The sequence below is a fragment of the Zosterops lateralis genome (genome assembly GCF_965231275.1).
Source record: "Zosterops lateralis genome assembly, chromosome: 5".
Taxonomy (NCBI): domain Eukaryota; kingdom Metazoa; phylum Chordata; class Aves; order Passeriformes; family Zosteropidae; genus Zosterops; species Zosterops lateralis.
The window spans coordinates 20,117,430-20,130,947 of record NC_139766.1 but is presented as its reverse complement, the minus strand read 5'-3'; positions in this window follow the sequence as shown (position 1 = coordinate 20,130,947).

Below are 13,518 nucleotides of genomic sequence, written 5' to 3'. Positions count from 1 at the left end.
TATTCCCTGCTTTTTCACTGTGTTACTGAAATGGAACTTTCTACAGAAGCAGTCTAAACCAGAAGATGTAGAATCTTCATACTGTAATTAGGGATGAATGAAGCTCAGAAAGCTTTGGGTTTTGGATAATCTTTCCAAAGTTAAGAAGCTTAGCGTGTGTTTTAATGAAACTATCTGGCTGAGGTGGTGTTTTTGCAAGGAATATATAGCTTCTATCAGTATTCAGATACTTTGTATACATTGATTAGTTACTCTTTAATAATGAAAGGATTCTCTAAAGTAAAAAACTATAAAAAGGTATATGAGGTAAAATTCAAATATAAAAAACAGTTTGGGAAGGAATTCAGCAAAGTAATATTTCCCATGGTAGGCGTTCCTATTTCAATGCTTAACATTTGATCTTCTCTTTTCTCCATATTGAGAACTGAAACAGAAAAGCATTTGCACTACCCTTCTGCACAAGGTGAACTTTAATATTTGCACTGAAATGACAAGTCTCTTTTTCTCTTTCCTTCTCCAGAAATTGCAAAGATATGACTGTAAGTGGATGTGTAGGTTTTGTGGCAGATAGAGGCTTACCTCATCACCTAAGTTATCCAACCATTTAAATCCTTATAGATCAGACATATTACTGTGCATATGACTTTGAAGCTGTAGCTATTAACTTCTAGTGTAATAAGACAGGACTCAGTATTTGCAATTTCATCTCATCTAGAACTCCTTCTGACAAGAGAAAATAACCGAGGTGCTTAACAGTCCTTCTAATATACTATACCTGCAATTCATGTTATAGTGAGACAGAGCTCTCTGACAATCTCTTGAAGGCTTTATTTTGCTTTATTTTCTTTAAAGTATATTTCAAGTTCACTGAATTTGCATACATTATAAATTGAAAAAAGAATAGTGTCTCCTTGTCCATAGTGTCAAAATTTCTAGTTGTAATAAAACTCAATTGCTTTGAATAAAACTCTTTCACTATATCTGATTTATGGACATAAGCTCTGTAGCATGAGAGGTACGTTTATTAGGTACATTTAGGCATCATGAGTATTTCTTGTCTAATAATAGTTCATCAGCTTGTACTGCAGCATGCTTACGTGAAAGTCTTTTCTCAGTCTTACAAGGATATCCAGTGTTTTAGGTTTTTATTTGCCCTACAGTTAACAGAATAGCAGTGTGAATATATATTTTATTCATTTTATTTCTTGCAGAAATACTTTTGTCAAGGCTATTCACTCATTATTAATAAAACCCAAGTGGACTTTCTCAGAACTGAATGAGTAAGACTGTGAAAGTGTTTGATTTGGAGTTTTTTTTGGTGGGGGTTGGGGTTTTTTTTAAGAAAGTCCATGTTTTCTTTTTTGTGCCCTTGAAACATTCTAAGTACTTTGCTTTATAACCACGATTTTAAAGGACAAAAAAAAAAACCGTGAAAAAATTTAAAAATCTATGTACTATGGACAGCATTTCTGTGTGCCTTTGTGTATCTGTGTGTGTTATGGCTTTCTTTTAATACAGTTGGTAGAAGAAAGTGGATACATAAGAAATTGATGCATAATCCCTAACTACACCTAGTTTAAACTTGTGATTAATAACATTCTGTACATAATATCTGGAAAGACGTCTTCAATTCCACATTGTCTTGCAAGTTCTTAGATTTTGGGGTGAAAAGGAACATCTTCCTGGTTCCTATATGATTTCTTTACTATTGTAAATCACAACCTTCCAGTAAAGTTACAATATTTTGTCTACTCTGTATTATACTTGGTTTTTTAACCACCTGTATAACTTAATATGTATTAATGCAGATACTTTAGAACTTCTATTTTTTTTCCAAATTAATAAAGATCTCAATTATATATAAAGGATATCTCGCTTTTACATGTTTTTGACACTTTCATTTAAAAGCAAATTGGAGTTCGACTATAAATATATATTATAAATGTTTAGTTTAGAGAATCCTTTCATTATTAAGAAGTAACTACTCAATGTACATGAAGTATCTGGATACTGATAGAAGCTATATGTTCCTTGCAAAAACATCACCCCAGGTGGAAAACTTCATAAAAACACAACTATAAATAGGCAAAAGACGAGTTTGATAAATAAAATAAAATGTCTCAAACACACTAGGAAAAGAAAAGATATACCTAAAGAAGTTTTTCAGAGAAAACTACTTGATTTGGTAAAGGAATCACATGTAGATTAACAGATTTATAATGAGTTATAATGAGTCTGATATTTTGGATCTCCTCTGATGACACCTTATTTTTATTATGACAGTGGAGAAATCTTTCCTCTTTGTGACCACTGCTTGCTAGTAACTCAACAATTCGAGGCGAAAGAAAGGCAATCTGTTTAAAGGAAAAAAAAATGGAATTTCTTGGTCTTTTTGTGTATTTTATGATAACCCTCATTGTGTCCCCTGAAATCATACAGGTCTCTAAAAAAATCTAAATAAAAAAATCAACAATACCTGGGATGAGAAAATGAAAGCAGGGGATAGTTTATAAGTTGTTATTTCTGAGATAATATCTCAGAGATAGAATATGCAGTAACAATGCCACATGCGGTTTAAAAACCCCAATATAAATAGCTGCCAAAGATAAAGATGTATAAAGATACTTTACTGATTAAAAGGAAATATAAAGTGTTTGATGGAAATAGGGGTAAAAAGGGTAATCTGTTTTCTTTGCCGAGATTAAAAAATGGCACAAGAGACAGAATGGAGAAAAAAAGTGAGACCATGCCCACATGGAATTAGAAAGAAAAACAGTCCGGAGAGACCTGAAAATAAATATTGAACTCAGCACACATACACATCATAAGTAATAATCATCACCATCATGGTGACAATAAAAATAATAAATGAATAAAAAGAAAGACACAACCAGAATATTATGGGATAGTTACCTAGTTTTATATAAAACTTCTGAATTTGAGATGTTGTCACAGGACACATTTTATATTGCATTATATGATATAGGATTTAGCATCTGAGCAGTCCACATCTAAATAGACAGTGTAAGAAAACTCAGTTCTTTCTGTACTTTTCAATATATTAAAAAAAACCCCAAAGTATATAATTTATATTTATGCTTTTATAGACATTCCTTTACATCTAAAAATTTCCTTAATATATTTAAAATAATAGATATTTGAAAAAACATCATTTAATAATATATTATTCACTAACAGCAACACATATCTGCCTTATTAATATCTTCTGCTAAAGATTAACACCTGTTTTGAAACACATTGCTTTTTAGTTTGCCTGTCAATACTATAGATTTATTGCACAAGGTAAACTCAGCAGTCAGACCCTGTCTGGAATTTGAGTAATACCAGGAAATCCTTAAAAGCTGCACCTAATCTTTCATACATATTTAAATACTGAAATATTATGTTGTGTCTGGGGCTTTAACTTGCATTCATTTCAGTAGATTACATAGTGTCTGGCCACATAAAAGCTTGAAATCTATTTTAATGTAAAATAAATAATTTTCTTTTCAATTAGTACCTGTAATTCAATCAATTAGTATTAGCAAACTAGGTAAAATTATTCTAATTTGGGCATAGACGTGTAAACATGAAATATAATTCTTTTACTGATTTCTTGCCACAAATTTCTTTTTTTTCCCAAGCTGACCATTTTTTTCCTTCAACAACTTTATAGAAGCCCCCTTGAGAGACATTAGATGTTTAAATAGGATATTAGCTGACAACCAACCCGAAAAGTAGAAGACATGATTCCTAATCAGCAGAAAGCCCAGTGATTTATTGCTGTTGATTAGTTTGAGATTCTCATTTGTCTTCAAGGACCTGGAAAGCCAGTCAAAGGCTTCTGGGAAGTGATAGACTTTTAAAAACGACAGTAGCTGCTAATCAAGAGCTTACCAATTGATCACTAAACCACAGGTTCATGAAATCATGAGATATTTCAACAGCTTTACAACTGAAATACTCTGGACTAGTGCAGTAAAATTATGCTTTAAAAACTGTTAAGGACTACATAGGATGAAGCACCACTCCTGTGAGGAAAGGATGAGAATTGAGTTTGTTCAACACAGAAAAAAAGAAGGCTTAAGCATGACCTAACTGTGTCCTTTTCATACCCCAAGGGAACTTTCAGAAAAGATGAGGCAAGACTATTTACAAGAGCATGTAGTGACAGGACATGAGGGAATTGGTTCAAATTGAAAGAGAATAAGTTTAGATTAGATATTAGGGAAAAAATTAATTACTTTTGAGGCTAGTGAGTCACTGAAACAGGTTGCCCAGAGAAGTGAAGCCCCATCACTAGAAATGTTCAAGGCCAAGCCAGATGAAGCTCTGAGCAACTTGATCTAGTGGAGTGTGTCCCTGTCCATGTCTGGTTGCTTGGAACTAGATGATCTTTTAGGTCCCTTCCAACCCAAGCCATTCCAAGGCTCTGTGATTCTACAGGCTATAGTGGGCTCATTGTGAAAATACAAAATATTACCCATTCATCTAATTACCAGATTACATCTAAATGAGAGGGACAAAACAGTGGGACACTAAAAAGTGGTAAATACTGAAATAGCAAATACTTATGTCTCCCAAAGCAAACTGTTTGGTTGGAAGATGTCGATGTTTGTTTGTTTGTTTGTTTGTTTGTTTTTCCCTGAGGAAAGAAAAAAAAAAATCTATTTCTTTCTTTCAGATATGCAAGTCAAAAAACTCTAACTAAAACATTGGTCACGTGATTGGGTCACAGGAAGACCTCACTATATTTCTCATTTTTCATTTCTAGTTTCTTTTGGTATACTTGCAGTTTGCCTCTCCAGCACTCCAGAAAACAGCTTTCTTGTTTTATTTAAAAACCATAAATGATTATGTATTAAGCATAAACTGCAATATATCAATGTAGTCTTACTTTTCATCAAAAATTTTCCCAAAGAAGAATATAACAAGTGTAATACTTATTCTGGTAATTTAAACTGTCTGCATTAATTTATGATTGGTTTTAAAAATTATACTTTCTCTCAATCCAGTCATGATTTTCCAGGTGATATTTCCTTTCAGCCAATTCTTTTCCTCTTGTATGGAATCTACTTAGTCTCTCCTTGCATAGAAAATGCTTCATAAAACTGATAATCCTCATCCCCTATAATTTATATCAGCACAAAATAACAATAACAACAACAACAACCAAACACCTAAAAATTTGAACAAAAAAACCCCAGTAGCTATGAGGGAAGGATTTTGTAATCCTTCATTATAAAATATCTAAGGTCTTAGAGCATGGGACCATATTTTTTAACCTGAACCTATTGTATGCATATTTAAAAATAGGCATAATTTTGTATTTTATTTCATGATTCTTAATTAAAATGCCTATATAGTCCGAGATATTAAGTTGTATATTAAATTTCGCCCAATCTATAATAAGAAGCCACCTCAAATCCAAAAATACTTGTGTCATTTTCAAATAGTACCTTTGGTGTCATACCCCAAACAGCAATGGGTGGTGGGTAATAGAACATCTACAGATCAGTTCAGTGACAGATACAAGTGTTTTCTGTTTTGTCTGTGAGAGCATTTCATCTCAGTTTTGGATACCAGGTTGTGTAGGAGGTTAACAGTTATTTTAATGTGCATCTGTAAATGAAAATTCACCAAATGAGAATGTAATTAGATTTTTTTTATTTATTAAACAAGACAGAGAGAGTTATAGATTAAGTTTTATCTTTCAGCTTGAGGCTGAAGTGACAAGGATTGTTGAGTCAGTCTCCTATCAAAGAACCGGTTTTGATCTCTATGCTATCTTACCTTCTACTCCTCCTCCTTCCTTTCTCTTGCCCTAGTTCTGACAGCACATTTCCTTTCTATTCTTTATACTATTACTGGTTAACTCATCAGCTCAGAGGAATGATGTTCATTGTGAGGGGAGAGGGAGGAGAAAGGTGTTAGTTTGAACTAGTTCATGGAAGAGATCTGTGCTCCAGTTTTACCACATAAATGACTGTTTTAAGGGCACAGTAAAGTTAGAGGCATAACACAAAGGAAGAGGCTGATTTAATAAAAGTATAACATTACATCAGCATAGCCTAGCATGTAACCAGCTTTTCAGATCATACTCTTGTAAAAATACTGCTTTTTGTTCTAAATACTCACCTTGTATATATATCCAAAGAAGGACAATGAAGTCCAGAGCACAAATTTATGAAAAATGTCAGAGTGAACAGGAGTTGTCTTGCCTCCTCCTAGAATAGGAGGCTGAGGGAAGATCTTATCACTCTTGACAACCACCTGAAAGGAGGTAGCAGGGAGGTGGATATGGTGTCTTCTCCCAAATAACAGTTGATAAGACAAGATGAAATGGTCTCAAACAATGTATAAACTGCATATTAGGAAAAAATCCAGTGACCCCTCTCCTCACTGAAAGGGTCATCAAACATTGGAAGCGCTGCCCAGGGAAGTGGTGGAATCATGACTGAGGGTATTTAAAAGATATGTAGATGTAGTACTTAAGGACATGTTTTAGTGTTGGGCTTGATACTGCTGGGTTAATAGTTGGACTTGTTGAATTTAGAGGCCTTTTCTAACCAAAATGATTCTATGATTCTATTATCAAATGGTGTGTTTGAACAATATTGAATGCAGCATATTATGGAAGACCAAGATAAGCCCCTAGCCAGCACAAAAATGGAATAACTATATTGAATTAAATTTATACTGACATAGATCTGATGGAATATAATATGATTAATCAACTTGTTAAATACCTTTTGTCCTAAGGGACAGAGGACAAGAAGTTCCAAAAGTATTATATTATCATTTTTATTTTAAAACAGGTTTCCACATTTGAGGAGAAAAATATATATGAAGTCATATTTATATTGCAGAACAACCCAGAAGAGGGGAGTAAATTGGTCATGTCATCCCTCCACAAGGGAAAGCTCCAAATGGGGTCACCATTTAGTAGATTTTAAAGCACAAGAGTAAGAAATCAGTTCTGAGTCATGTGTCTTTAGGAAGACAAGTTTCATTACTGCAGCTTCTCGCTAAACTACTAAGAGAAATACTTAAATGTTGTCATTTGTTATTTCATGTCTTGAGTTTCTCTATAAAGTTTATCAGTTGCACATAATGACAACATGAAGGATTAGCCTCAAGAATGAGGGAAATCTAAGGTTGCTTTGAATCTAAAATGTGAGATATTTTTTATTTTTGAGGTGGTATGTGGATTTTATTCAGCCTTAAGTGTTAATCAGTAATACCAGTAATCTGTGAAAGTAAATGCAGGAAATAAATGGAAATTAGTAAACTAAAATGGAAATAAATTAATTCTTTTCATTTATGGAAAAAGAATATGTTTTATAGCAACCTATTCAGGTTACTATTATACAGTCTCCTACAGATGTCAAATCTCCATAAGTGAGACAGGATTCTGAGAAAGCATATAGTTTGTCACAAGATGAAAAAAGGCATGTAAGCTGGGGCTTTGGAGAAATACATTACTGAAGACTAGGTGCAAGCAGAAATACACACACACTGTAAACATAGAAGGTATTTCCTTGTTCCTGTGGTGATACACTTTACAAAGTGTTTTCATTATTGTATGGCAATTCAGTATGATATTTGCTTCTGGAATGCTTTTTCTTGTTCTGCTGATACTTTTCTCTACCTGTTTATTTTTTCCCTGTAAACAGCAAAATTTAGAATTCTGACGTAATTCAGAGAACATTGAATTATCCTTACTTATCAGTTTATGGTCAAAGCTAATACTGGAAATAAAAGTCCCCTTTGATAATACACCACCTTTTGCTAGACAGATTCATGTCAAGTGTCTATTGCTTGAATGCATTGCACTGTGGTGTAACTAAAAAGCCTCTTCCATAAGAAATAGGATAGTCATTCTCCTTATCATAAGAAGTTCAGTGACTTCAGGTTGTGGCTACAATGCATGATATAACCCTGTATGTAAAGAGATCCTATGAATGCAATACTGCATGTATCAAATAAGTATTAAAACACAACCGGCAGGTTTCCACCCATGCACTCAGATATGAAACAGGTTATGTTGTTCAGTTTATTCCAGAACAGATTATAGATTCAAGCTAATATATATACAGTAATTAAGGTCTGTGATTTCAAAAAGAACTCTACCAAATCATCAGCAAGTGTGCACTTCTAAAGGATCTGGTCTTCGAATATGCGAGTCTAACTACGGTTCAAACACTCTTCTGGTTTGTGCAAGACCTAAATCTCTAGTTGCTGCGAAGAGCAATTCTAACCAGCACCAAAAATAAGTTCAAGTGTTCCGGGAATTCCCTGGCAAAAAGCTAGTGGGTTGGATGACTGCAGAACAGATAATTTGCATGACAGCCCTGTATTTAAGTATCCAAAGATCTTTTGATTCTATCATGTGTCCCAACAAAGAACTTAGAGTATGCTTCTTAAATAACTGCCACAGATGTTGCTATTAGTAAATAGCATTTGGAAAATATAAGTATGAGTAGCTATAATAGAGGCCACCTGCATCTGGAAAAATGGAATTACTTTAAGCAGTTTTTAACGCCAGCTTGTTTTGAACTTAAACTTTAAGAACACCAGTCTATTATAATTTTTGAAGCTTTTTTTTTTTTTTTTTTTTTTTTTTTTTCCCAGTCCTCCTGTAAAAATAGAATTTCCATCCTTTTTTTTTACATATCAGAGGATTCATGCTAACTGAATCTTTCATGCAAGGCCCTACTTATGACCTGTTCATCTCATTATCAGCTGCTTCTGAGACCTCACAGTGTGAACCAGAGTTTGGTATCTGCTGCCTTTTCTGATGATGCACAATTTCATCTTGGGATAACAACAAAGGTCTTGAAAATGTGAGCATGGGTTTAAAGCAGAAGCCCCAGATCAATAAAAATTCACTGATAGTCGATTAGTGATCACTGAGAAAACGTGGCCTTGAGAGCTGGGTGAAGACAGGTTTTGCTTTAAGAAAAGGAGCAGCAGCTGAGCAGTTTTAAAAGAGCACAGCAGTCACATGCCATGGCCTGGGAAAACAATCCTACACCAGTGCTGCAGAGTGCAAAGTCTAGAGGGAGGGGAGGCCATGGGTTAGCAATTCTCTACAAACATGTCTTACAAAAGGAAAAGATACCAAATTTGTGGACTGGGGTGAGTGAAAAAATCCAACTATTACATTTTTGTCTTCTATTTCAACAAGCTCTGCAAGCTGACTAGGCTGATAGCTGAGATTTATAAAGGACTAGCTCTACACATTGTTACATACTCACAGCTAATATAGGGTTGTATAAAAGTGAGACCCTTGGAAGAACACATCTGACACCCCCACCACTGAAAAGCCCAGGGGGAAGAAGGAGCAATGGGCTGCCAGTGGATCCACAGGTGTTTACTATCTTCTGCTTGATCTCACTCTCTCCCTGTCCCCCTGCCCTTTTTCTATTGTTTCTATCTCTCTACCTCACATTAACTTTTTTAAAAAATCAGTATTGTTGATTTCTGCATATGGTCTCATCTGCACCATAATTTTGGGCAGAGGTATCTCTCGTTAATCTGATCATAAAACCAGCATCACTTTGAAGAAGTTATCACCTTTATGTTCCAGGCTGACACGTTGGCTGCCACCAGACTAGCCCTTAGCCACATCATTAGTAACCTCTGCTTTAGCTCCATTTCATTCCCTTTTCTGAGATAATTTTCACAAAAGAATCTGTTTATTATAATCTATCAAGTACTGCATAATGTGGACATGATTATCTGCTTAATGCTTGGGTGCAGTATCCATATTAACTTTGACTATCCTTCACTAAATTTGTATTCCTAAATAGATCAAACTTCATAGTACCTATCTTTATGTGTGTCACTTCTGTAAGGAACTGGTTTTGTTTTCCATGATTAGTGAAAACAGTGTCAAAACTATTAATCATTTTCTGTGTCCAAACTCTGTACCTATTACAGTCTCCATTATCTGTACAATGTGCACATTGCTTTTTTCTCTAGCAGTCCTTATGTTCTGTGGCAAATCATGTAATTGACATCTTTTTATTACACATTATATAGTAGACTTGAGTTGAAGCTATTATGAAGAATGTGAAGTAAATAACACAATCACAGACATTTCTTTGATAGTATTATATAAATAATACCATAAAAGGTGAAGTCACAAGTAAAAGTTTTAGTGCATGAATTTGCCACCAATTTGTAGTTAGCATCAAAAAAAAAGCTATCTTGCCAACTTCTATTACTATGTATGCTTTATAATGCATTGAAGGAAAATGTAGTCCAGCTAAATATATTAAAACAAACATGCCTATTAAAAAAGGAAGACTATTCTGCATCATGTAAGTTGTAATATAAGCTTTGTTTCAAGTACTTTCTTTGTTAAAAAAGATATATTAACTATTTGCCAAAGTTGAATTTAGTTACACAATTCCTGAGACTTTTTAAATAAATGGGGTTTTTTAATAATTCAGTTGGAAAAAAATAAACAAATTTGTGAAGTACCAGGGAAAGAGGACATTGCCATCTTTTATTGTACTGAAAAACTGTATTAGGTACTTTATATTAACAAAGACAGCCTTTTAGCAATCTAACAAGTAAGAATAAATTCCTCCTCTTTCTTTACTTCAGAAATACTGAAATGCCATATTCAAAAAGCTTTAATCTTTATTTCTGTGTTCCTTACTAAGCTCACTGCCATTATTGGTAGGAACTTCATTTTGCTTCACTGGTAGGTGAAATATAAGCAATTAAATTGTGTTTCCTTTCAATGCAAGTATAACCTTAAAAAATTGTCTGAGATATTCTGGAAATATGTTCTACAGTAAGCTCAAAGCTAGCAATATAAATATATTACTACATAATACACCCTATAATATATCTTTTGGCAGCTCAGTCAGATATGAGGCAGATTACACACCTTATTTTATACTCCTAGTGAACATACTGAATATAGGCAGGTTCCCACTTGGAGTGCTGGACATACAGAAGAGAAAAGTACATCCACGTGTGGGGAGTGAGGGTGGATTTTTTTATCTGTATAGTTTTTCCATCATTCTTTTGGAGGAAAAAAAACCAACCCAAAACAACAAAACCAAAACAAACAAACAAACCAAAACAAAACCCAAACAGCTCTGATAAAATTCTGGAAAAAAAAGAAAGTTATATTGAGATGTTGGTGAATTGCTGCTGTTGAATTGAATCAGAGAAAAAACTTCAAGCATATTTATAAAATAAATCTTAAGATTCTTCTCTTGAGCGGTATACAATATAGACCCAGCTTATGCCGAGGGAACGTACATCGTTTTGTCTGTTCATTTCTGTCTTAATAATTGTATATTGTGATCTTTTCTCTTTATATTCTTCATTAGCAGGAAGAAATCTGTCTGGGTGATAGAAACCTAGCATTTTGAAGTCAGCAAGGCAAAATTCAATGGAATTGGTCCTTGGGATGCCTGACTTGTCTTTTTCAGCGGGCAATTTAATTAAAACAAGTAATTGGTGAGGAGAATCTTTATTAATAGCTTTTTTGCGATCATTCACACAAATTAAGATCTGGACATCTTTTGTTAATTTGGAATAAGATCTGCCCACAGAGATTTTTTTCTCAGATCAAGGATCATACATTTTTAGAGACATCTACTAATGCATGTTGGGGAGGAAAAATTGACATTAAAGGGGTATGGAAGAGTTAGTAACAGTGGAGATGGTTCAGGAACCCGTGATTTGCTAACCAGTGCTGTGTAAGGGTCCAAAGCATTTCAGAGGAGAGAAGGTGCACTGTGTCAAATCACACATCTCCTGCCTTCAATATGGCTAGACACAGTCCTGCAGGATTGACAAATGATAGTCCTGAGAGATAAAAATAACTGAAATGACTGTCCAAGTTAGAGCAGACAAAAAAAGGATGAATACATGAGATATGCTTGTCTAATAGGGTACCTAAATTGCTTAAATTTATAATGGCAATTCTTCCAAAGCACCAGAATAGCAGAGGTGAGGAAGGCAGACTGCTACTTGCAGGAGATTTCACAGTATACAGAAGAGTAAGTGAAATAATTTTTTTAAAAAATGCTGTTCTTAGATGTTACCTGTGCACTTCTCAAGTGAAAATGCAACCCTAATTACTCTCTCTTACTTTTAGTGGCAATCTCACCATGTCTTGATTATGATTATGGGCAATATCATAGTACTAAATCACAGTAGCCAGCTTGGTAGCAGCTGTATTGAATAAAGTACTTAAAAAGTAATCTGTAATCAATTACTTCCATGTAATCAGCATTATATACCTGAAACATTACTTTCCAGATCCAGCAATCAGCAGCTGGTAGTAGATTGGTTTCTTAGGAGAACTTTGACAAGCTGTAGACCAGCTTTTAAGCTCTGTTAAGCCAGTGTGAATTTTTATCTATAATATTTATTGGGTGGTAGAACTCATAAAATCAAGGCCTGTGAGAAACAGATCTGTGTTTTATTTATGTATGCTGAAAAATTCTGCTGCTGTTAAGAAAGTTTCAAAGTTAAAACAGTTTAATAATGATTGTAAAATACTTTGAAAACCACTAGGAACAAATTGTTATAACTGTTGGGTATAAATATTTCTGATGAAAAAAAAATTCTCTCAGAAATTTAGTTTAATCTCAATCAAAATAATTAATGGAAATTCCATATGTTAAGAGAAAATGTGAAAACTGATGTAAAGTTTAGCAACAAAACAGAATCCATCAAAAATATAAAAGATCATCTTACGTCAACTCATTAATGGGGCTCATTTTGATACAATTTCATTTCAAACTGCTTTACGTATTGGCTTGTCCAGCCATATTGTCTATATTTTCTTTTATTGAGAGAGGTTCTCTGTAAGGTTAATTTGGCTACTTTGATTTTGAGCTTACTGATGAGACAGAACTGAGTGATATCAATTTGTACAATTTACCAAAGTCAGAAAGGTTGAAACCAGGGCTGTGATTGCACAGCTGTGAACTGGCGTTATTAGCAAAATGGAACAAAAGAACAATGAAGAAAATGGAGTCACTCTATCTCCCTCTAGCTCCTCTGAATCTGCTCTTCAAAGTATATAAATATGAAGACATTAATATAGATCTCAGCAGCTATCTATAATTACTTTTCTAGTATTCACATAAAAGCAACACTGAATTAGTGCTCTCACTGCTTCCCTACTGAATACATTCTAGTTTCCCCTTTCTCCATCCCCTATACATCTCTCCCTTCCCACAGCAGGCAGACTGCAGATGTTCTCTGGAACCATTTGCCCATGATTCTGTAAGGCAAGAGCAGCAACATCCTCATCTCATGAGGCAACTACAGCAAATTGCATACCAAAGTTGAATATGAACTGAATGTATCAATGCAATAAAGCAGAGATAATGTACTTATTAGTGTAAGTAAAGGGGAAGGAGTCCAATGGGTCCTTGGTGGCTTTTTACTCATCTGCTTTACTCCCCTCCCACAGTTCAAAATAGGAGTAGGTGGCACAGGGTTACATATCATAATTCAGTTATTCCAGACTCA